At 46.1% G+C, this 25,422-nt stretch overlaps 1 protein-coding gene and 1 long non-coding RNA gene across 5 annotated transcripts in view; one reads left to right on the top strand and one right to left on the bottom strand.

The window, feature by feature from the left end:
• The window catches only part of KCNJ6 (potassium inwardly rectifying channel subfamily J member 6), a 325,736-nt gene that overhangs the window by 919 nt on the left and 299,395 nt on the right, over positions 1 to 25,422 (bottom strand). The gene's annotated exons all lie outside the window — the stretch shown is intronic.
• LOC147378906 (uncharacterized) overlaps positions 1 to 25,422 on the top strand; it is a 99,067-nt gene that overhangs the window by 34,961 nt on the left and 38,684 nt on the right. The window lies entirely within an intron of this gene.

Here is a 25,422-nt window from a genome sequence, read left to right as displayed (position 1 = left end):
AGAGAGAATAGAAGCATTAGTGTGTGTGTGTGTGTGTGTGTGTGTGTGTGAGTGTGTGTGAGTGTGTGTGTGTGTGTGTGTGCAGGCTTCCCACTGACCAGGGGGCTCAGGGAGTTGGGCAGTACTGCTGCGTGTAGTGTTGAGACTGTGACCTGCATAGGCTGTTGTAACAGGGAGGAACAGATCTGACTCCATATTTTATCTGCTTCCTTTAACCTTTGCACTCTGTTGTTTTTGCTGCAACTTACAAATGTTGCCGATAGCCTGAAATATACAGGAGACCCCATTTTCAAACTTCTGATCTTTGAAGGCATAACATTGTCCTATTGGTATAGAGACAAAAAGTTGCAGAGCAGAGAATAACATTTGTCCTGCTGGAGTTTACAGGAAGGTCATGACCTGAACTATGTGGACAGCGGCAAGAAGAAAGGATTCCCGCTCTGAGAAGTTTGATGTTTTCGAACTGTGGTGCTGGAGAAGACTCTTGAGAGTCCCTTGGTCTGCAAGGAGATCCAATCAGTCCACCCTAAAGGAAATCAGTCCTTAATATTCATTGGAAGGACAGACGCTGAAGCTGAAGCTCCAATACTTTGGCCACCTGATGCAAAGAGCCGATTCATTGGAAAAGACCCTGTTCCTGGGAAGGATTGAAGGCAGGAGGAGAAAGGGGTGACAAAGGATGAGATGGTTGGATGGCATTATTGGCTCAATGGACATGAGTCTGAGCAAACTCCAGGAGGTAGTGTAAGACAGGGAAGCTGGGGTTCCCTGCTGTAGTCCATGGGGTCCCAAGGAGTCAGACATAACTGAGCAACTGAACAATGACAACCATACACCCTCCCCTTTTAATATAAAAGGAGCCTGAATCCTAAGTCAGGTAAGATGGTTCTTTGGGACACTAGTCCATCATCTTCTTGGTTTGCTGGCTTTCCAAACAAAGACAACTCCTCTCTCGATTTACTGGCCTGTTGAGCAGTTCAAGCTTGGACTCGGTAACAGTGCCACAGCTAAGGAGATGTGTTTCCTGTCACAGACGTCTAGTTGTTTCTATATGCATGTGCTCTCCTGCAGAGTCCCAGGGAGCAAGGTGGGAGTCCTGGCGCACAGCAGGCAGTGCTTGCCTGCGAGGTCACACGCACACGGGGCACACTCATGTGGCTGCTCACGCACACGGGGCACACTCATGTGGCTGCACCTCGTCCACGTTTTGCTCCAAATTCATCTGAGGTCATGACTGCGATCTGACATTGCTTTCAGAGGCTTAGCCTGAGTCCCACTGGGATTTGAGTGCTCTAGCCACAGACTTAAAGAAAGTTGGCATATGAACTACACTTACATGCCCTTAAGCTGGAGGCCTACATCCCTGACACGTAGGCCATGACAGTGGTTCCCCAAATAAGGCTGGAAAGGAAACCCATCCGAGTCTGCACTTTCCCTAGGACTAGTGGAGGTGTCTTTCAGCTCATGCAATAACATAACAAAGTCGCTCCCCACCTCACCGCCCTTCCTGCTTATAGACAAGAAAACTTTTTCTAATTTGCACAAAAATGCCGTGTGAGCTACTGGCAGCCCAGGAGTCTGGAGTCACTTCCTTTTACATGTGAAAAGGCAGAACAAGGGAAATCCCACCTGTTACCTTAAAGAGAGAAAACCAGGCAACAGGCTTGGGGTGAGATAGGGGAATGTCATTGGTGCATTTTTCTGCCCCCACGAGGTCAAAGAATTCTCTTATGAAACTTCTCAGGAACTGGAAGCATTCATTCAGCCATCCCTTCAGGTCTGATTTTCCCTTTAGCTCAGTAAGCTCAGTGCTAAAAGCACATCCTGTTTTTAGGGGCCCATGAAAACTTTTATTTTCTTTTAAAGTCAGAAGAAAAAAAAGAGATTTCAGATAGAAGAAAATATTAATATATTCATCTCTATATAAAGTATATTACATATTCAGTGGACATGAGTTTGAGCAAACTCCAGGAGACAGTGAAGGACAGGGAAGCCTGGCGAGCTGCAGTTTATGGGGTCTCAAAGCGTCGGGCATGGCTGAGGGACTGAACAACGAGCAACAACAGCATATCACATATTATGTGTGCAGCCCGCTCAGTCACTTAAGCAGAGTCTGACTCTTTGTGATGCCATGGACTGTAGCCCGCCAGGCTCCTCTGTCCCTGGGATTTCCCAGACAAGAATACTGGGGTGGGTTGCCATGCCCTCCTCCAGGGGATCTTCCTGACCTAGGGAGCGAACTTGTGTCTCTTGCATTGCAGGCAGATTCTTGACCACTGAGCCACCGGGGAGGCCCTCATTACATATCATATGAAGTAGGTTATATACTTCATACATATTATATCATGTAATTCTATAAAAATATAGCTAAACATTAAAAAAATGGAATAAAGAGACCGTAAAGGTGAAGCTCTGTAGGACTCACGGTATTCCTACTGCCTCCTCGTGTTCATTCATCCAGGGGAGCAACCAGTCACTCACATATTGTCCATCAGGACAGTTAATAACATGCATTAAGCAATTGCTTTATGCTGGATGCAGTTGGGGTAAGGAGAATAGGACACAGGTTTTACACAGAAGGGTTCAGATCTACAAAATATTCCCACAGCAGTGCATTGATTTCTCATGGCTAAAAGAAGAAAAAGATCCTAAGAATCGGGACTTAAGGAGGCAGGGACTAAAGGACTGACCTGCTGCAGCTGGCAGAGTCTGAGCCCGCACAGTCCTCATTTAGCCCTTTGCTCTTCCTCTGACCCTCCAAACTGAATGCTATCCTTCTTCGATGTTTTCCTGACTCGCCAATGATTTGGTCCCCTCACCCCCTATGCCTCTAAAACAAGTTTACAAGGCTACTAGGCATTGCAAAGCAAAGAACAACAGCATCTTGTTTTCATTTTTCAAAGAATGTTTCTCTTTGGAGTTAGCAAGTCTTTCGCTGTGTTTGGGAGTCTTGGGGGAAGGCAGGTGATGGCAGGGTTATACGGGCTCAAAGTGAGGCGCAGACAGGAAGTCAAAAGGAAAAATGATAAAACAACTATAACTTTTTTCCCATAAAAGAAGCATATGTTTATTTTAACATGACTAGAAAACAGAGACAGGCACATAAAATAATATCCACCCAGATTTTCATTTCTGGTTATGTAAATAGCCAAATTTACATACAGACTGGTTCCAAATAGGAAAAGGAGTACATCAAGGCTGTATATTGTCACCCTGCTTATTTAACTAATATGCAGAGTACGTCATGAGAAATGCTGGGCTGGAGGAAGCACAAGCTGGAATCAAGATTGCCGGGAGAAATATCAATAACCTCAGATATGCAGATGACACCACCCTTATGGCAGAAAGTGAAGAACTAAAGAGCCTCTTGATGAAAGAGGAGAGTGAAAAAGTTGGCTTAAAGCTCAGCATTCAGAAAACTAAGATCATGGCATCTGGTCCCATCACTTCATGGGAAATAGATGGGGAAACAGTGGAAACAGTGTCAGACTTTATTTTTCTGGGCTCCAAAATCACTGCAGATGGTGACTGCAGCCATGAAATTAAAAGACGCTTACTCCTTGGAAGGAAAGTTATAACCAACCTAGACAGCATATTAAAAAGCAGAGACATTACTTTGTCAACAAAGGTCTGTCTAGTCAAGGCTATGGTTTTTCCAGTAGTCATGTTTGGATGTGAAAGTTGGACCATAAAGAAAGCTGAGTGCCGAAGAATTGATGCTTTTGAACTGTGGTGTTGGAGAAGCCTCTTGAGAGTCCCTTGGACTTCAGGGAGATCCAACCAGTCCATCCTAAAGGAGATGGGTCTTGGGTGTTCATTGGAAGGACTGATGTTGAAGCTGAAGCTCCAATACTTTGGCCACCTGATGCAAAGAGCTGACTCATTGGGAAAGACCCTGATGCTGGGAAAGATTGAGGGCAGGAGGAGAAGGGGATGACAGAGGATGAGATGGTTGGATGGCATCAGTGACTCAGTGGACATGGGTTTGGGTGGACTCCGGGAGTTGGTGATGGACAGGGAAGCCTGGCGTGCTGCGATTCATGGGTCACAAAGAGTCGGACACGACTGAGCAACTGAACTGAACTGAAAATAGCCAAATGGAACTAGAAATTAAAAATACAACGATTAAAATTAAACTCTATATGTTAAATTTATATTAAAATCAATCAGTTTCACATCTGACTGGAATTGGTTGAAGAGAGAATCAGAAACTTGAGATACAGGTGTGAAGAAACAACGCAGGAAGCAGCCAAGAGGATGTCCTCGGCAGTGATGGGGAAGGGACTTCTGAAAACCCTCTCCTCCATGAAGGTAACGAGAACATTCGGAGAAATTGACAAGACAAATTCTTTAAAACTCTGTAAATAAACTCCAGGAGTGTTTGTTCAAGAAAAATGGCGGAATCTCAGTAAGAACCCTGAGCTTGGCAAAGTTTCAACGTCCCCCTGCTCAGCTTATGTTAGCCTTAAAAAGCAATAGCTTGGGCTTCCTCTGGGGGCTCAGTGGTAAAGAATTGACCTGCCAATGCAGGAAACATAGGTTTGGCCCCTGGTCCGGGAGGACCCCACTTCTGAGGGGCAACTAAGCATGTGAGCCACCACTGCTGAAGTCTGTGCATTCCAGAGCCCATGGTCTGCAAGCAGAGAGGCCACCACAATGAGAAGTCCATGCACGGCACCCAGAGAGTGGCCCTGCCTGCTCCAACTAGAGAAAAAGCCCGGCCATCAGTGAAGACCCAGCACGGACAACAATAAAAAAAAACGCACAAACAACAAACCCAGTAGCCGGCAATTGTGGTGCAAAAGAGCAGTGAGCAACTCCTGGAGGGGTGGGAACGGAATTGGAGCTCTTTCAAAGTCTCATGTTCAGAACTGTCATTATGTGAAGTTTCTAGCAGTTCCCTTGGAGAAGGAAATGGCAACCCACTCCAGTGTTCTTGCCTGGAGAATCCCAGGGATGGAGGAGCCTGGTGGGCTGCCGTCTATGGGGTCACACAGAGTCGGACACGACTGAAGTGACTTAGCAGCAGCAGCAGCAACAGCAGCAGCAGCAGTTCTCTAGAAAGCCCCGTTCACAAAACATGTCTCTTTTTTGACCAGGCACAGATCTTGCCCAATGAAAATAGCTTTTTCCCTTGGGTCATTTGTTGAAAACAACCAGTGGCTAAATTTTGTACTCCCCTTTCCCCAAATACATATGTTGTTCCAACCCCCCAGAACCTCAGATTGTGACTGCATTTAAAGATAGGGTCTTCAAAGAGGTAATTAAATTAAAATGAAGCCATGCGGGGGTGTCCTAATTCTCTGTGACTGGTGTCATTACGAGAAGAGATTAGTTATACGGACAAGGACAGAGGAAAGACTATTTGAAGACACAGGGAGAAGATGGCCACCTCTGTTCACAGGCTGAGCAGAGAGCAGCCAACCTTGCCAGCGCCTTCATCTTGAGCGCCTCACCTCCAGAATTATGAGACAATGAATTTCTGGTGTTTAAGCCTCCCAGTCTGTAGTGCGTTGTGATGTCAGCCCTAACAAATGAATGTGCGTATTGAATTTCAGTGGGATAGTCAAATACATTTTCATAGCACCACTTTAATAAGATTTTGTTGTTGTTCAGTCACTGAGTCACGTCTGACTCCTTGCAACCCCATGGACTGCAGCACGCAAAGGCCTCCCTGTCCTTCACTATCTCCCATAATTTGCTCAAACTCATGTCTGTTGAATTGGTGATGCCATCCAACCATCTCATCCTCTGTCATCCCCTTCTCCTCCTGCCTTCACTCTTTTCCAGCATCAAAGTTTTTTCTAATGAGTCGGTTCTTTGAATCAGGTGGCCAAAGTGTTGGAGCTTCAGCATCAGTCCTTCCAATAAATATTCAGGCTTGGTTTCCTTTTGGATGGACTGGTTTGATCTCCTTGCAGTCCAAGAGACTCTGAAGAGTCTTCTCCAACACCACAGTTCAAAAGCATCAATTCTTCAGTGTTCAGCCTTCTTTATGGTCCAACTCTCACATCTGTACATGATTATTGGAAAAACCATAGCTTTGACAATATGGACCTTTGCTTTGTCAGCAAAGTGTTGTCTGTGCTTTTTAATACTCTTTCTTGGTTTGTTACAGCTTTTCTTCCAAGGAGCAAACCTCTTTTAATTTCAAGGATGCAGTCACTGTTCACAGTGATTTTGGAGCCCAAGAAAATAGTCTGTCACTGTTTCCATTTTTTTCCCCATCTACTTGCCATGAAGTGATGGGACCAGATGCCATGACCTTAGTTTTCTGAATGTTGAATTTTAAACCAGCTTTTACTGTGTGTAGACTAGATAGCTAGTGGGAAGCTGCTCTCTGGCACAGGGGGCTCAGCTCTGTGCTCTGCGATGGCCTGGAGGGTGGGATGGGGGCGGGTGGGAGGGCGGCTCAAGAAGGAGGGGATATATGTGAGCATAGAGCTGATTCACGTTGTACAGCAGAAACTAACACAACAGTGTAAAGCAAATCTCCTCCAATTTAAAAAAATGACTAAGTGAGATTTAAACAAATGCTCATGGATGCTTTTCCAAGTTTTACCAATCTTTTGGTGTCCTAATTCATTGTAGAAGAGACAAAAAAAGAATATGAATGTATTTGTCTAACAGTATTAAAAAGTATTTCTAGTGTAAGCCGTGAATTTTCATTTCCTTCAGAAAGATCCCTGTCTTACATATTGACATTGGTCCCAGTCCATTCTTAGAAAAAATGTGATTTTTACTGTTGTTGAAAAAATAACCAAATAAAACCCACTAAGATGGAGCTGCCAACATTGCATCAGTGTGTGACAATGGAGCCCTTGTGATTTCCAGCGTCCCTTAACTCAGTGAAGTGTGACTGACCCTGAGAACAATTTTTCATGGATTTTGTTTTAGGCTTTGGAATGAGTGTGAGCAGAGGAGGCAGAATTTTATTTCTTCAATAAGGAAGATGAAATATGAAAAGCATACAAACATTGGCAACACTGATAAAGGAAAACAGGAATGATGAATGTATATGCACCACGCAGGTCATTGTTTAGATACCGTGTATCTGTATATGTGGGCTTCCCAGACGGCTCAGTGGGGAAGGATCTGCCTGCCAAGCAAGAAACCCCAAGTGGGTTTGATCCCTGGGTCGGGCAGATCCCCTAGAGGAGAGCATGACAATCTACCTCAGTATTCTTGCCTGGGAAAAGCCATGGACAGAGGAGCCTGGCGGGTACAGTCCATGGGGTCACAAAAGAGTCAGACACGACTAAAGAGTCAGACACGACTAACAGCAACAAATCTATACGTACATAGAAACAATAAAATAAGAGGAGACTTTCTTGAATCCAGAAAAAAAGAAGATTCAGTGTATACGCAGTTGTGTTTGTTTTTCGTATCAGAAAGATCATTACATTATCCTGAGGTAGGTTTCTTAAGCCAGCGAAATAATCTGTGGAAAACGAGATACTTCTTTTGTCGAAATGAGCAAAACCTGAAAAATCTGATCTCCAAGTTGGGGGGCACAGCCTTTACTCTGGGCTGTCTTGCTGTTTGCATTTCTAATTCTTATGCTTGTATTTGTGCTGTTTGCTTTATCTTGAATGCCTTTTCTTCAGCAGCATCTTGCTTGTCTTATCAGAGCCGATTTATTATCTCCTTTTCTACCTCCTCTGGGACTGATGGGCTTCCCTCATAGCTCAGCTGGTAAAGAATCTGCCTGCAATGCCGCAGACCTTGGTTTGATCCCTGGGTTGGGAAGATCCCCTGGAGAAGGGAAAAGGCTACACACTCCTGTATTCTGGCCTGGAGAATTCCATGGACTGTATAGTCCATGGGGTCGCAAAGAGTCGGACATGGCTGAGCGACTTTTTCACTTTCACTGGGACTGACCCCTCTTGAATTAGGACTGGGAACCCAGGGCTAGCAGGACAGACAGCACAGTGACATCACATCCCAGCCTTCTCACAGCTTCTGCAACTCAGGCTAAGCTTCTGGTTTCTTTGTCATCTGGTGCCCTTGTTGGATTGTGAATGCCTTGAGGTTTCTTTATCTTTTTTTTTTATCTCCATACCATTTAGCAAGTCTTTCACTGTAGGACAGTCCTCTCAGATACCTGTTGTTAAGTGAAGAGGATGGACCTAAGGAACTCTAGAGAAATGTTGATTAGAAATGTCTGACATGTATCATTAAATTAAAAGATGGCTTGTGGTCCTTAGAAAAGAAAGTGGGAAATTTTTGCTTCCTGTGTTATATCAGATTATCTGGGAAGGACTCTCAGCTACAATGTGAACTAGATACCAGAAAATTACAAACATTTAAATTTTATCCAAAGTAAGTTCAATAAAAAGTAAGGGATGGGATTTCTGGGCTTGGTGAAGATGGAGTCAGTTCAGCCTTTCCTTCCCATTGCTTACAGCCAAGACTTCTGGACAAAATACAAAACCAGTCACTTGCAGACTCTGGAATGTTACCACTAGGGGGCTGATAAGGGTTTAAAAGTCAACATTCAGAAAACTAAGATCATGGCATCCAGTCCCATCACTTCATGGCAAATAGAAGGGGAAATAATGGAAACAGTGACAGATTTTATTTTCTTGGGCTCTAATATCACAGCACATGGTGACTGCAGCCATGAAATTAAAAGATGTTTACTCTTTGGAAGAAAAACTATGACAAACCTAGACAGCATATTAAAAAACAGAGACATTACTTTGCCAACAAAGGTCCGTATAATCAAAGCTGTGGTTTTTCCAGTGGTCATGTGTGGATGTGAGAGTTGGACCATAAAGAAAGCTGAGCACGGAAGAGTTGATGCTTTTGAACTGTGGTGTTGGAGAAGACTCTTGAGAGTCCCTTGGACTGCAAGGAGATCAAGACAGTCAATCCTAAAGAAAACCAAGCCTGAATATTCATCGGAAGGACAGATGCTAAAGCTGAAGCTCCAATACTTTGGTCACCTGATGCAAAGAACTGACTCACTGGAAAAGACCCTGATGCTGGGAAAGATTGAAGGCGGGAGGAGAAGGGGATGACAGAGGATGAGATGGTTGGATGGCATCACCGACTCAATGGACATGAGTTTGAGTAAGCTCTGGGAGTTGGTGATGGACAGGGAGGCCTGGCGTGCTGCGGTTCACGGGGTCACAAAGAGTTGGACATGATCAAGTGACTGAACCAGCAATACTTTGTAACATAATATGTGACATACATTATTTTGTACTTATTAAGTACTATATTTTAAAAAGGGCTTCCCTGGTGGCTCAGACGGTAAAGTGTCTGCCTGCAATGCGGGAGACCTGGGTTCAATCAGTAATTCCATTTTTTTTGTAGTATTAGCCCGCTTATCTTTTGTGCAAGGGCCCTTCTTGTTCTGTGTTTTCAAAACTGGTTTTTTTTTTTTTCCTTTTTTTCCCTTGAAGAATAGTTGATTTACAATGTGTTAGTTTCAGGTATACAGCAAAGTGATTAAGTTATATGTGTATATATTCTTTCCAAAGTATTCTCCAATGTGGTTTATTACAAGATACTGAACAGGTCCCTGTGCTATAGAGTAGGTCCCTGTTGTTTATATGAACTTACTCTTTTTATGTAAAGAATTGGAAACAGTAGGAAAGAATTGTGACATAATCTAATCTATATAATTCTGCTTTGTACTACCATTTATGGGTTTCCCTGTAGCTCAGCTACAGGTGAAGAATCTGCCTGCAAAGCAATAGACCCTGGTTCAATTCCTGGGTCAGGAAGATCTACTGGAGAAGGGATAGTACACCCACTCCAGTATCCTTGGGCTTCCCTGGTGGCTCAGATTGTAAAGAATCCGCCTGCAATGCAGGAGACCTGGGTTTAATCCCTGGGTTGGAAAGATCCCCTGGAGAAGGGAACAGCTACCCACTCCAGTGTTCTGGCCTGGAGAATTCCATGCAGTGTACAGTCCATGGGGTCCCAAAGAGCTGGATTGTCATTTAAATGTTTTCGAGCATCTGTTGGCTCAAAATGGCTATAATGATTTTCTTGAAGCTATTCTGTTCTCAGAACTGCTAACCACTATTTTTTCGGGTGATATTTATTAAGTGCAGCCCATGTGCTAAGTACTGCATTCCTAGCCTCAAGGGATGAACAGTCCATCTTTCATTCCTGGAGCAGTTCAGCCTCAGATATTCTGACTGGCACTTTCAGAAGTGAAGACCCTGGCCTAAAGCCCAAGGACTCATCAAGACCAACATCTGATTGGATCCTACTGGATCCGATTTGGAATGTCTGGTGGGGGTGGGGAGGGAGGTTTGGTACCGCTGGGGTCTAACCTCCATTCCTGTCTCCTTGGCTCCATGGTCTAGCTGGTGGAGTTAAACGGAAGTGTGTGATTGTGTTTGCCACCTTTCAACTAACTTTTCATGCATTTTTGTTTCCTTGACAGTGAGTCAGAAATTAGGTCTCTGTAGAGTAGAATGCCGCCTACTCAGCCTCCTTGACTGCTTTCTGTGCAAATAAGCCTGGGAGATGCCACCGCTGAGCGTCAACTCAGAGGAGGGTGAGATGAAGTCGGAGACGGGGATGCGGTTGGAAGACTTGTGCTCTGAATGACAGTCTCCGTTTCTTATTCTGCATTATCATGTCACTGTCACCTTCATGGCACACTTCTAAGTAGTTGCTCTGAGCTGGGGCTTTCTAAGGCCTTTACCGTGTCTATTTCACTTAATCCTCATACCAGTGCTGTGAGCAGGTGCTGTCACGTACTCTTGTTCTACAGGTGAGGAGACTGAGGAGAGGAGATCACTCACATCCCATCCCTGGGGAATCTGGCCTTGCCATCTCAAGAGAAACAGCTGGACACTGACATTACAAGACAGCATGGAGGCCAGCGGGGTCAGAGGAGAAAGGGCCTCTCAGCGTGTTCTTGGGCCAGGCAAGCCTTTTTGACTTTGTGCTTGAGAAGGCTGCTTGATTTCTGCCAAAGCTTGTTGGGTCTAAGTTATTTCCCCAAAGCCCAAAGGGGTAGGGCTGTGTGTGTGTGTATGTGTGTGTGTGTTTGTGCTTTAAAAAAATCATTGCACTTAATTTCTCTACTGAGAACTTCTCTGCTGTGTGTTAGTTGCTCAGTCATGTCTGACTCTTTGCAACCCCATGGACTGCAGCCCTCCAGGCTTCTCTGTCCATGGGATTCTCCAGGCAAGAATACTGGAGTGGGTTGCCATTTCCTTCTCCAGGGAATCTTTCTGACCCAGAGATTGAACATGGGTCTCCTGCATTGCAGGCAGATTCTTTACTGTCTGAGCCAATTTCTGGTTAATCTTCCAAGAGTTTAACTCACTTGGAAGCAAATAGAAACAGCTCATCTCTTTTGGTGGTGTTACCTTCCTTGAATAAGACGGTGTTAGAGTAAGGAGTGGTGAAGGAGGCAAGGCTTGGTGGTGGTGTTGAACAGAAAGCCTGAAAGCCAGGAAACCAAGCTGAGGCCCAGCTGAGGGATCTGTTAAGCCCTGAGCCAACACGGGTAAGGCCCTGCAAGATGGAGATTTAACACAGTCCTATTTTTAGACTCATGGTGACAAATAATGACAAGAGACGTTTCGTGCAGAATAGCAATACGATGAAAGCCATCCTCAAGAGAGACCCCTGAAAAAAGCCAGAAGTATTCTCTTAGTAGATAAAAAATGCAGCACAAAGGCCTGGAGAATGTGATTCCAATGAAATAAGATGAAATAAGATGGATATGAACCATCTTCACCACTTTGGAATTCTGTAAAATAAATCTAAATTGCCAATGCTCAGAAACAGAGAATTAACTGCTGACATTTTGCCTTTTTATTTCAAATACCAGGCTATATGATGCAATGTTTTCCTTGACTCTTGGTTCTCATTCTAATAAACCTGCACTGAATTAGTGCAGTGATAAAGTGTTCTGCACTAATGTTTATAGGTCTTCGTGTGGAGAAGGATGTTGGTGATTTACCGAGTCCAGTGTCAAAAAGAAGCAGAATAATCTTGCCATAACAGTGGTTTTAGTTCAGGAGGCTCAGCCAATTGCTGATCATTTAAATAACAAGTCCTGCCTTATGTTCAGGTTAAAAATACCTTCAGTAAACAGTTGTGCTTTTTCTGTTACTGAAGTAACTGAATGGCCAGTAAAGTTCATCTCTAGCTACACAAAAAGATATTGAAATGTACTTAAAAAAAAAAAGTGTCTAAAAAAAGACATTCTACATGTGTACTCCTAATCCTCCCTTCACCAAGTTCAGTTCAGTTCAGTCGCTCAGTCGTGTCCAACTCTTTGCGACCCCATGAATTGCAGCACGCCAGGCCTCCCTGTCCATCACCAACTCCCGGAGTTCACCCAAACCCATGTCCATCGAATCGGTGATGCCATCCAGCCATCTCATCCTCTGTCGTCCCTTTCTCCTCCCGCCCCCAATCTGCTTTCACCAAAGTAGCTGATAAATTCATAAATCAAGTATTGAATTAAGTAATATACATTATTTACTGAGTGTTTATTGTATGTGTCCATGTGTGTAGCTCCTTAGTAATGTGTGACTCTTTCCGACCATATGGACTGTAGCCCGCTAGGCTCCTCTGTTCATGGGCTCCTCAGGCAAGAATACTGGAGTGGGTTGCCACGCTCTCCTCCGGGGGATCTTCCCGACCCAAGAACTGAACCCATGTTTTATGTGTCTCCTGCATTGCAGGCAGGTTCTTTACCGGCTGAGCCATTGGAGAAGCCTGTTTATTGTCTGCCAGGCACCAAATGCTTTACATTCGTCAACCAATAACACCTTACAACAGCCCTCTTAGGTGGGTGGTGCTACGATATCTATTTTACATAGAAGCGAACTAAGACAAAGAGAAGTTAAATAATTTTCTGGGTCACACAGTTTTATGGACTGAACTGTATGCCTCTGAAATTCCTGTACTGAAGCCCGAATCCTCTTACGTGACTGTGTTTGGAAATAGGAACTTTAGAGAGGGAATTAAAGTTAAACAGAGTCATCTAATGCAAAAGAAATGGTGTCCTTTTGGAGGAAGCGACACCAGAGAGCTTTAGTCTCTTTCCACCTGTGCTCAGAGAGGAGGCCACATGAGGACACAGCCAGAGGGCGGCTGTCCCCAAGCCGAGAAAGAGGCCCCACCAGAAACTAACCCTCTTGGCGCCTCGCTTTTAAACGTCCAGCCTCCAGAATGGTGAGAAAATAAGTTTCTGTTGGTTAAGCCATTCAATCTGCAGTATTTTGTTATGGCAGCCCTAACAGACTAATACCAGTGGCTCATTAGTGGAACCAGAGTTCTAGTTTATGGAGTCAGTCTCTAGAGCCTATATATTCAACTGCCACAGTATTATATCTGTTTTTTAAAAGAGGGATTATGTGTTCATTGTGATGTTTATAACTCCTCCTGCATGCGAGCATGCTCAGTGGTGTCTGATTCTCTGCCGCCCCATGGACTGTAGGATGCCAGGCTCCTTGGTCCGTGGGATTCTCCAGGCAAGAATACTGAAGTGAGTTGCCATTTCCTCTTCCAGTGGATCTTCCCGACCCAGTGATCGAACCTCCCTCTCTTGTGTCTCCTGAATTGGCAGGTGGGTTTTTTACCACTAGCACCACCCGGGAAGCCCTTGTAACTCCCGTAAGTGCCTTATACTTAAATTTATGAAATAAAATGGAGGGTGGCTGAATCATCATGGCCAGAGGATGTTGCCATTGGGTGTTGTAACTTAGTTGCCAACAAATACCTGCTTACCATTTATCTTTCCCACTATATCGTCCATTTTTTCCCCACCAGCTCTCCTAAGCCTGTCCATCCTTGCCTTGTCTTCCACACAAGTGTCTATTCTCTACTGAGTCTGGAGCACTGGCTACCAGCTCCAGAATGTTGCTTGGAGACATCAGGCAACTTTGATTCTCTTTTAAAGAAATCATGAGACAGCCTCAAATCACAAACTGTAGAATTCTTCCTCAACCTCTCCCATTCCGTGTGTGTCTCTCACAGTTCTGGGCTCCCGACAGTCTACACATTTATCACTGGCTCTTTCCTATAAGCACACAAAGCAGTTTAGGAATGATGACACCAGTAAGGGGGCTTCCCAGGTGGCGCAGTGGTAAAGAATCCGCCTGCCCACGAAGGAGCCACAGGAGATTCAGGTTCGATCTCTGGATCAGAAAGATCCCCTGGAGGAGGAAATGACATCCACTCCAGTATTCTTGCCTGGAAAATCCCATGGACAGAGAAGCCCGATGGTATTGCAAAGAGTTGAACATGACTGAGTGACTGAGTACACACACACAAGTCTACTGAGGATTTGTGTGTACAAGACTCAGACCTCAGAGCACGAGGATCAGATATCCTTCCAGCTGAAACAGAAAAACCCCTGGGACTTGGCGGGAAAGCCCCAGCATGTACCAGTAGAGAGTTAACCAATCAAAGACTGCCAAATGCACTTGAAAGCCAATCAGAATGCTTCCGCACTTCCAAAAATTCTCTAATAGAACACTCGCCAATCAAAGATAGTCTTGACATTTCTACCTTTTACTCTATAAAACCCATGAATTTCTCTGGGAAGGAAACAGATGGTAACAAACTATCAATATCCCCTATTATCTGAATAATGGAGAAGGCGATGGCACCCAACTCCAGTACTCTTGCCTGGAAAATCCCATGGATGGAGGAGCCTGGTGGGCTGCAGTCCATGGGGTCTCGAAGAGTCGGACATGACTGAGTGACTTCACTTTCACTTTTCACTTTCATGCATCGGAGAAGGAAATGGCAACCCACTCCAGTGTTCTTGCCTGGAGAGTCCCACGGACGGGGGAGCCTGGTTGGCTGCCGTCTCTGGAGTTGCACAGAGTCGGACATGACTGAATCGACTTAGCAGCAGCAGCAGCAGCAATATCTGAATAAACTATTTTTTGTTAATAGTACAGGTGTTCTTTGTACTCTTGAAACCTCTGAGGTGAAATTAAAAATCGTAATTCTTTTTAACTTTAAACTATTCCCACTAGTAAAATCCAAGTACAGAGTTCCAATTTATTGAAGTCATCCTTTTTCCTATGTGGCCATGTTATCTGTTAAAAATTTCTTTTCCCTACATTCTTTTTTTAAATTGAAGTATAGTTGCTTTATAAAGAAAACTGAGTCCTGAAGAATTGATGCTTTTGAACTGTGGTGTTGGAAAAGACTCTTGAGAGTCCCTTGGACTGCAAGGAGATCCAACCAGTCCATCCTAAAGGAAATCAGTCCTAAATATTCATTGGAAGGACTGATGCTGAAGCTGAAGCTGCAATGCTTTGGCCACCTGATTCGAAGAGCTGACTCATTTGAAAAGACTCTGATGCTGGGAAAGATTGAAGGCAGGAGGAGAAGGGGATGACAGAGGATGAGATGGTTGGACGGCATCACTGACTCAATGGACATGAGTTTGAGTAAGCTGTGGGAGTTGGCGATGGACAGGGAGGCCTGGCGTGCTGCAGTCCATGGGGTCTCAAAGAGTCAGACACGACTGAGCGACTGAACTGAACTGATATTTGCTTTACAATGTTGTGTTAGTGAAAGTCGCTCAGTGGTGTCAGACTCTGTGACCCCATGGACTGTAGCCTGCCAGGGTCCTCTGTCCATGAGATTCTCTAGGCAAGAATACTGGAGTGGGTTGCCATTTCCTTCTCCAAGGGATCTTCCCGAGGCAGGGATTGAACTTGGATCTCCTGCATTGGCAGGCGGGTTCTTTACTGTCTGAGCCAACTATGCTGTACAATGAAGTGAATCAGCTGTAAGTACACAAATGTCCCTTCCCTCTTGCATCTCTCTCCCTCTTCCACCCTCCTTCCATCCCCCCATCCCTTTCATCCTACTCCCACTCCATCTCATGTAACACAGTGCTGAGCTCCCTGTGTTATGTAGCAGCTTTCCACTAGCTGTCTAGTTTACACATATTTGTGCATTGCATGCTCAGTTGCTCAGCCACGTCTGACTCTTAGTGAGCCCATAGACTGTAGTTCACCAGGCTCCTCTGTCTGTGGAATTTTCCAGGCAAGGATACTGGAGTGGGCTGCCATTTCCTCGTCCAGGGGATCTTCTCAACTTAGGGACTAAACCTGAGTCTCTTAGGTCTCCTACATTGGCAGATGGATTCTTTACCACTGAGCCACACATATACATACATAGTTATGTATACACGTCCATCTTAATCTCCCAGTTCATCCCACCCTCCCCTTCTCCCATATGCCCATGTGTACATTCTGTATGTGTCTCTATTCCTGCCCTGCAAATAGGTCCATCAGTATCATTTTTCTAGATTCCACAGATATGCGTAAATATGATACTTGCTTTTCTCTTTCTGATTTACTTCACTCTAGGTCCATCCACCAGAGAAGGCAATGGCATCCCACTCCAGTACTTTTGCCTAGAAAATCCCATGGATGAGGACCCTGGTAGGCTGCAGTCCATGGTGTCACTAGGAGTTGGACACGACTGAGCGACTTCACTTTCACGTTTCACTTTCATGCAATGGAGAAGGAAATGGCAACCCACTCCAGTGTTCTTGCCTGGAGAATCCCAGGGACGGGGGAGCCTGGTGGGCTGCCGTCTATGGGCTCGCACAGAGTCGGACACGACTGAAGTGACTTAGCAGCAGGTCCGTCCACATCTCTATTTGTTTCTAACTGTGTTTCCTTTTAGGATTTGTTTTTGTCAACCATTTCTTAAAAGAAATCTTAAACCTCTTAAATCATTCAAAAATAAGGTCAGTATAAGATGATATATTCAGAAAGGTCTCATTCCTACCTCTTCTTATATCCTATTTCCACCTACTTCCTATATGTAGCCATGTTCATTACTTTCTGCTTTACCTCCTGTTTTCTTTTGTAAAATAAGCCAACATAGACATGCAGACACTTATTTCTCATTTTGACCCTACGGAGGGCATGTATTTCAGGACAGGAAGCTGCATGATGATTTCCTCATGCTAGAGTAATTTGGAATCTCTGGATGTGCTCATTTCTTATTGTCACAGAATCCATAGTCTCCATAGTGATACAGTGGGGCAACAGTCTGGGCTGGAGGCAGACAGGCCCAGGCTGGCATCTGGGTTGCCCAGAGTCTCCTTGTGGCCTGGATGGGCTACTTAGCGTCTCTTGCTCCTCATCTGTCATAGCTGAGACAACAACCAGAGTAGAGATACGAAGGCATCTACAAGAAATTTCAACATGGGGACTTCCCTGTGGTCCAGTGGCTAAGATATCCCACTCTCCATGCAGGGGGCCTGGGTTCCATCCTTGGTCAAGGAACTAGATCCCCCATGCTGCAACCAAGAGTTCACGTAGAGCAAGAAAAGATTCTTCACAGTGAAATAAAGATCCTGTGTGCCGCAGCCAAGACCCAGTGCAGCCACATAAACAAAATAAAACAATAAAAAAGAAATTTCAACACGAAAGCCTTAACACAGAGTTCTGCCAAGGACACCATGGGCAATCCTCTTAGGGCCCTTCCTCCCTTTGGTCAAGTATAAAAGCTGATCTTTCTTGTAGAGTTAGCAGCATTGATCAACAGCATTTGTCCCTTACATCAGGTGTTTTGTGGCTTGTTGATTTTTTATAAAAGTAATAAAGATCTTACAGAGGAAGATCTGGAAACATCATGCTTCATTTTCCTATGGGTTTTCTTGATGCCTTATTCTCTGAATGTTTCCACATACTCTTTGATGCCTAATATTTGAAGTCACTCTTCTCTTCAAAGTGAAAAGTGTTAATGGCTCAGTCGTGTCCAACTCTTTGTGACCCCATGGAGAGTAGCCCACCAGGCTCCTCTATCCAGGCAACAATACTGGAGTGGGTTGCCATTTCCTCCTCTAGGGGATCTTCCTGATCATGTCCCCCATTATTCTGCATTTTCCAGGCAATGTTTTTAACTTTTAAGGTCAAGGACCCTTTTGGGAATCTTATGAAATTCATAGATCCTTTCTTAACAGTTTGCACATGATCAAGTGCTCTGGAACTGAAGCTGGTGGGATCCTAGGTTCTGACAAAACAAAGGGAAGCGAACAAATACAAAACAAGAAAACCATTCTCGCTTTAGGGGAAGGTGTGTGCCTGCAGATGAAGAAAAGGGTAAACAGAGAAGAGAGGGCTTAGTTGCACTGCACCTGGGTTGTAGGCAGCCTGTGTGCTTCCTCTGTGGCCAGTGCTCACCCTACCAGAATCTTGCCCATGCGTGGGTGCTGAGTCACTTCGGTTGTGTCTGAGTCTTTGCCATCCCATGGACTGTAGCCCGCCAGGCTCCTCTGTCCATGGGATTCTCCAGGCAAGAATACTGGAGTGGGTTGCTGTGCCCTTCTCCAGGGGATCTTCCTGACCCAGGGATCGAACCTGGGTCTCCTGCATTGCAGGCAGATTCTTTACCGTTTGAGCTACTGGGGAGGTACATGAGATGAGAAAAACTGAGGATGAGACAGTGTAACATCTGAAGGTGGAGAAGGATGAGCTTGCCCAGGATTTTAGGAGAGAGGATGGTTAGAGAGAGAGAAAGGCAGAAGAGCGGAGGGTGGAGAAGCCAAGGAGAGAAACATTTCGAGAAGGGTAGGTGGTGAACAGTGCCAAAAAAACTGACGAGAAAAACTGTCCCAAACTGAAAACTATATGTTGGGTTTCAGACATGGTGGTCACTGTCAATGCAGTGACAGCTGATGCGTAAAGGAGTTAGTGAAGTGGGTTGAGAAGTGGCCTTGAAGTGAGGAGGTGGGGTGAGTGAGTTTAGGAAAGTTTGTCAAGAGTCCGACCACAGAGACGAGGAGGGAAGGCAGTTGTTGGCCAGGGACATGGAATTGAGTAATTTCTTGAAGACGGGATACCTGACTGCATTCAAATACTGATGGGAAAGGCTTTGAGTGGGCAGGGCTCGGTTTAAGTTGGAAGAAGAGGTAACCAGTGAACTTCCGATTCTGAGAGATGGATAAAGCTGGGATCTGAAGGTGAAGGGGCCCTTCTGTCCTCACTGTTCTGGGTGTTGGTCCTGATGAATTTGTGATATGGGGAGTTCTGTCTTGAAGTTCCTAGGATGTGGGTGGGGGAAGATTTGAAATTTTCTGTAGAGAGCGGGAGAGTGAGTTAATCGGAGAAACAAAGATGGAGTGAGACAGGAAGGTAATCATGAATTTGTCGTGACTATTTGTGGCTAATACTCCCCCTTCCTAAAAGGGCTCAGAGTTTTATTAGGTGTACCCCACCACGACAGCCCATGAATTTTGGGGTCCCCCTTGGCTTAAGCTTGTTAATACAATCCATTTTCTTAGGCACGGTCACTGGTTCCAGAAGGCGCAGGCGGTTCATTTAGTGGTTCATGCAGGATGAATTTAAAGACCATTGTATCAAGTGATGGACAGAAGTGAGTCCACAATCATGAGTCAGTGCATACAGCCCTGCTAGAGTGGAGGAGGGGAGCATCTCGAGTGACAGCTTAGATACAAATTATCCACCTTTAAAGTGGGAAGTGATTGTTACCTTTTAACTGGCAAATTTAAGGTTTCTTTTTTCCTTCAAGGAAACAAAAAGGGAGCTTAAGAGAAGAGTTAATTTCAGTTGCAGAGAAAAGTCAGTTCTCTCTCTGCTTCCTGAGTGTTGCGTCTATAAAATTATAAACTCTCCTTGAATGTATTTTTAACAGTTGGCTTAAAATTCTTAGAACGCCTCCTTCTCAAATAAAACAAAAACTGACATTTATAACTTAAGTGCCTTCGTCTTGGAGGGGGAAAAGCAGAGTCTATGAGCCTGAGGATGCTTTCTGGCAAGATTACAAAGCTTAGGAAAGCTTAGGTGATTCTAGGACTCTTCGCACAGTTCAACATAAGCATCCTATTTCAACTTACTTGAAGATTCTAGTAAAATCAGACTTCCAAGTTTTGAGTTTGATAATTAGAACAATATAGACATATGGGGGTGGGATTCAGAGAAATGTAGGATCTTTTTGACTGGTAAAGGATGGATGCTTGTGTGAGTGCCCAGTCGCTGTAGCCATGTCTGACTCTTTGCGACCCTATGGACTGTAGCCCACCAGGCTCCTCTGGCTGTGGGGATTCTCTAGGCAAGAATCCTGGAGTGGGTTACTATTTCCTTCTCCAAAGGATCTTTCTGACCCAGGGATGGAACCCAAGTGACCTGCATTGCAGGCAGATTCTTTACCCACTGAGCCATCTGGGAAGCCCAAAAGGATGTACATACAGGCCATTTCTATGGATCTGTGGGCTCTTGTCCAATTCATTGATTCTTTGGTGTTGAAAGCAGGTACTGTGGTTTTGAAAGGACTGAAACCTTCATGAACCACTGCCAATAGTGTTTTTGTGACAATCCAGAGTTAAAAGTGTGGAGGCGAGGGGCTTCCCTGACGGGCAAGTGGTTAAGAATCCACCTTGCAATGCAGAGGACATGCTGGGTCCCTGGTTGGGGAACTAAGATCCCATGAGCCACAGAGGAACAACTAAGCCCGCGCACTGCAGCTAGAGAGTCTGAGGGCAGCGAGGAAGGTCCCGCATGCTGAAACTAAGACCCGACGCAGCCCAATAAATAAGCAAAATGCTGTGGTGATGCTACACGGTGACCTCGTCCCCCCACCTAGCTTTCTGTAAAGCCCCACACTCAGGCGGAACCACTGCTGCGGACAGGCAACAGGCGGGCAGGTGATCTTGTCTTGTGAAAATCAATTCAGGGCTCCTAGAGCTCCTGCCGTGTGTGGCCCATTGGAGTGGCCCTGCAGCGCCTCGGCCAGCCAGCTCCTAGGTCCTCACGGCCATCAGGAGGGTGGCCTGGGGCTTCGATGTCCTCTGTCCACACCCTCTCCCGGACGGTCTCACTCACTCATGTGGTTCCACGTGCTGTGGGCTTTCACACCTCCAGCTGGCCCTCCAGCTGATCTGACCCAGGCATTCACCTGCCCACTGGGCATCTTCCTGGTGGTGTCTCATTCAATGTCCCTGATGGAACGCCTGCAGGAAGGATCACTTTTCCTCTAAGCCTGCCCCTTGCCCCAGCTGTTTGATTCCAGGCACCAGGACCATCACCCGGACAGAATTCTCTCCTCCCCTCCCCTTAGCATCCACTTCCTGAACACCTCTGGTTTATGCCATGCTTAGTCTCTCAGTTGTATCCTACTCTTTGTGACCCCACGGACTGCAACCCACCAGGCTCCTCTGTCCATGGGATTCTCCAGGCAAGAATACTGGAGTGGGTTCCTATGCCCTCCTCCAGGGGATCTTCCTGACTGAGGGACCGAACCCAGGTCTCCCGCATTGCAGGCGGGTTCTTTGCCAGCTGAGCCACCAGGGAATTGCTGGGATTCCCTGCTGCTACATCCCCTCCTGGCCACCATCCTGACCCAGGTCATCTCCAGCAGCAACTCTCACCTTCAGCCTCTGTCTCCTCCTGCCAACAGAGTGACCTTGGAACAAAGCAGATCTGATCATATCTGTGTCCCACTTGTGCATGCCTGTGGGCTTCATGCACTTCAGTCGTGTCTGACTCTTTGTTGACCCTGTGGACTGCCGTCCGCTAGCCTCCTCTGTCCATGGGATTCTCCAGGCAAGAATACTGCCTAGAGGCTGTCAATGTCTCCCCTTCACTCCTGGAATATATCGCTCCCCTGACCCTCCCAGCAGTCTCTCCGGGTCTTTGCTCCCCTTCCCTGACCCCTACCCTCCTCTCACGCGGCTGGCTTGCGAATGATCTCAGGGGTCCTATCGCCTCCTCCAGGGGGGCCTTCCTGAACCCGGCCTTGAGTTAGGTCTCCCTGTCACTCTCACCCATCACACCCACGCTTTGTGACGCTCACTGCAATTCTTGCTAAAACAGCCCGTATTCCCTGATAGAATGTAAATGCAGTGACAGCATGGACCGTCCCTGTTTTATGTTTCTGGAACCATGCCTGGAGTGGGACACGGTGAGTGTCCTGTAAAGAGCTGGGGAACTGAAGAAACGAGAGAAATGACAGCATGTACCCAGCGTTTCTCTCACTGAGAACCCTTCCAGTGCTAACTTCAGCTGCAAAGGGAATGCTTTCACCTGGGGAAAACACAGCGGGTAGTGGGAGGCGCATACAGTCAGAGCTAAAATGAGCAGCCCGGGGAGTGTGCCCAAGGGTTAATGGCTGAGGGGCTCCCTCTGGGAAGCTTCTGGACCGGGCTGCCTGGACCTAGCTGGGCCCTGACAACGGGGCCAGAGGGCTTGCAGGGCAGCAGAACCCACGCGCCTTGACATTTCCATCTGTCACTTGCAAACCAGCTCTGGGCTAAGGTGCTGCTGCTGCTGCTAAGTTGCTTCAGTCATGTCCGACTCTGTGCGACCCCACAGACGGCAGCCCACCAGGCTCCCCGGTCCCTGGGATTCTCCAGGCAAGAGCACTGGAGCGGGTTGCCATTTCCTTCTCCGGGCTGAGGTGCTCCCAGAGAGAACTAGACACGTCAACAAGGGCTTCTTCTGGCATCTTGTGGATATTGTTGCCGTCCCAGTGGGTGGTGACCTGGGTCTCTAGAGCGCCCCTTGTCACATATTTGCACCTGAGTAGTTGTTTAGAAAGCTGAAAGTGAAGAGGTGACACTGTTACTAGAGAGAGAGAATACCAACTAATTTGCGTTTGATTTGGCCAAGAGTGCAAAGCCAGTGGGCTTCCCAGGCGGCTAGTGGTGACGAACTTGCCAATGTAGGAGACATGGGAGAAGGGGGCTCAATTCCTGGGTCATGAGGATCCCCTGGAGGAGGGCATGGCAACCCATGCCAGTATTCTTGCCTGGAGAATCCCATGGACAGTGGAGCCTGGAGGGCTGCAGTCCGTAGGGCCGCAGAAGAGTTGGATATGCCTGAAGTGACTTAGCATGCATGTATGCACAAAGCCAGGGACACCTATCAAAACGACTTTCAGTTGCCCAACCTGAGATTTGTCTCTGCCTGTGAGAGGCGTGTGTACAACCCTCAATCAATTTTAGTAGTGGGATGATTCATGTGCAAGAAAGGAGCAGAACATGGCGACCTCCTCATTCTCCTTTAGCTCTGTGAATCTGTCTGATGTTTCAGGAATGCACAGAAATTGGAGCCCCTTCCCTGAAAAACTATGTGTAGCTTGAGCCTGGCCTGACCATCGTTCACTTTTATTGCCTTTCCCTAATTGTTTATGTTTTTCATTAATTTTGCACCTCAGGAGGCACATCTCATCAATTTGCAGAGATGCACCTTGCATGTTCTCAGAGGACCGGTCTGTCCTCTGCCTTGTTAATAACCTGTCAAAAGGAAATGCCTGGAGACAAAAAAACACTGCATGATCTCACTTATGGTGGAATTAAAGAAAAACAGGAGCCACCAAACTCATAGAAAAAAGAGATCAGATTTGTGGTTTTCAGAGGTGGGGGAGTGGGGCGTGGGTGGAAGAAGGTACAAAGTTACAACCTTCCAGTTATAAGGGAAATAAGTCCCAGGGTTGTAAGGTAGGATAGGATGAGGATAGTTAATGTCACCACAGCGTAGATTTCCGAATTAATAGATCCTAAGAGCTCATTATGAAGAAAAACGTTTTCTTTCTATCTTTGGTATCTGTAAGAGATGATGGACATTAACTAAACCTATTGTGGTAATATTATTTCACAAGACACGTAAGTCAGGTCACGTGCCTTAAGCTTCTTCCACAGTGCTGCGTTGTCAATCATAGCTCAACAACATAGAAGGAAAGAAAGGAAATGCTTTGCGCATGTTTGAAATTCTTCTTAAGGTTAAGGGCATGCCTGCAAAACAATAGCCACACTTCCTGCCCTCCCTCCTTCCCTCAAAGTCAATTTTCTGAAAGATTCAAAGGTGCCCGTCCTCCTGGGGGAAGGCAAGGGCTGGACCATAGAAGAAGTGGCGAGCGTGAGGCATGAGAAACGCCGAGAAAGCAGGTGTTTTTCTTTAAAAATAACAGAACAGATCCTAAAGGGCTTTTTTAAAACCATAAGCAATAGATTTTTAAAACAAAAAACACCCTTTATAGCCTGACTTACAAATCCAGTGCTGTTCTTATGATCTGTTGGAATTTCCTCTTTCTTCGACTGACAGTGAACTGTGAACGAACTTAGGTCACTTCTTACACGATTCCATCCTGCGTCCTTTCTTCAAATCTGGATTCTTTCCCGACACATGGAAAATTTGGTTTGGTGTGTGGCATGTGAGGCAAGCCTTCTAAATGAACACATCCCCATAAACATGCGTCAACTCGTTAGAAAAGAGAGGCTGCTGAGGCTAAATTCACGTTCAAGTCTTGATTCCAAGTACATAGATCATCTGATCTCTACATTGTTCATTCCAAACCATTTATGGCGAGGGACGTAATCCAGGAGGGTCTGATGTTGCAAGTACAGGGTTTTGATGTTAAGGGAGTATCAAATATTTCTAAGGAGGGAACGGCAACTTGGTGTGGCCAGGTAAACCCTCACCATGCTCCATCCATTGGCCCTGAATCCCCACCCAGTGTCTGGGTTCTAGCCTGCCTGAGCTCCGGGCAGTGAGAGAACCGTCCCATCGGTTTCTATCCACCTCTTCTGGCTAATGTTATCCTGGCGTGATCCTGTGTTCTGGGAGCCTCATCATTTCCTTGGCTCTGCCTTTTAAGGCAAGAAGGACCCGAACAACGACACTGTGTTCCTCCTCGGGCTAATCTCTGCCATCTCATCTCACCGAGGCCGGGATGTTCTGGCCGGTGTCCCTGGAGATGCTGAGCAGAGTTCCCAGGAGTCAGGAACAGCAGGTGCTGAGATGCTGGGTCATGGTGTGTGTCTGCAGTCAGCTCCGGCTCCCAGTGACAGTGGCCCTTACCCAGTGTGGCGGAGACTGTGCGCCTGGGTCAAGATTGAAGGGAGGGGGTGCCCCTCCTCTGTCGCAGTGGGAGGAAGACAAGTCTTCTATCAGATGGAATAAGACTTGGATCTCTAGCCCAGCACTGAGCTCTTAACGTGTTCCAAGCCGAGGGCACCGCCTATTAAGTCCAGGCTGTTATGTGATGCTAGTTGTATCCTTGATGTACCAGTGATTCTTTTCATCTCATTTCCTCGGATCCTTTGATTTTTTTTTTTTTTTTTGCGCGGGGGGAGTCTTCTTAAGAGTGTTCTGTTAGGTTTAAAGACCTGGCTAAGGGGTGTGTATGCTTTCAGGATCAGGGCTGGCTGGAGGGGCAGAACACTGTGGCTGCTTCGTGGCTGGGTTCTGAGTTAATGTGTGAACTGTGTCTTTTATTTTCTATGCCCTGATTCTTCGACCTTTGGGGTCTTGGTGATTCTGGAGGGACTGTCCCTCCCAGGTTTTGCAAAGCCCTGTCCATCAGTAGTGAACTGCTTGCCAGTGAGAGTGATTTAAAATGCATACTGACAGGTTCAGAGCCCCTGCCCCTGACCACCTCCTCTATGAGACTTTCACGGTCTCAGGTCCTTGCTCACCAGCCCTCATCACT

The sequence above is a fragment of the Bos grunniens genome, chromosome 1 (genome assembly GCF_055505025.1).
Source record: "Bos grunniens cultivar Pamir isolate PY7600 chromosome 1, Bosgru_T2T1.0, whole genome shotgun sequence".
Taxonomy (NCBI): Eukaryota; Metazoa; Chordata; class Mammalia; order Artiodactyla; family Bovidae; genus Bos; species Bos grunniens.
Note: the sequence above shows the minus strand (reverse complement) of the source record. Positions and strands in the feature narration are given on the sequence as shown.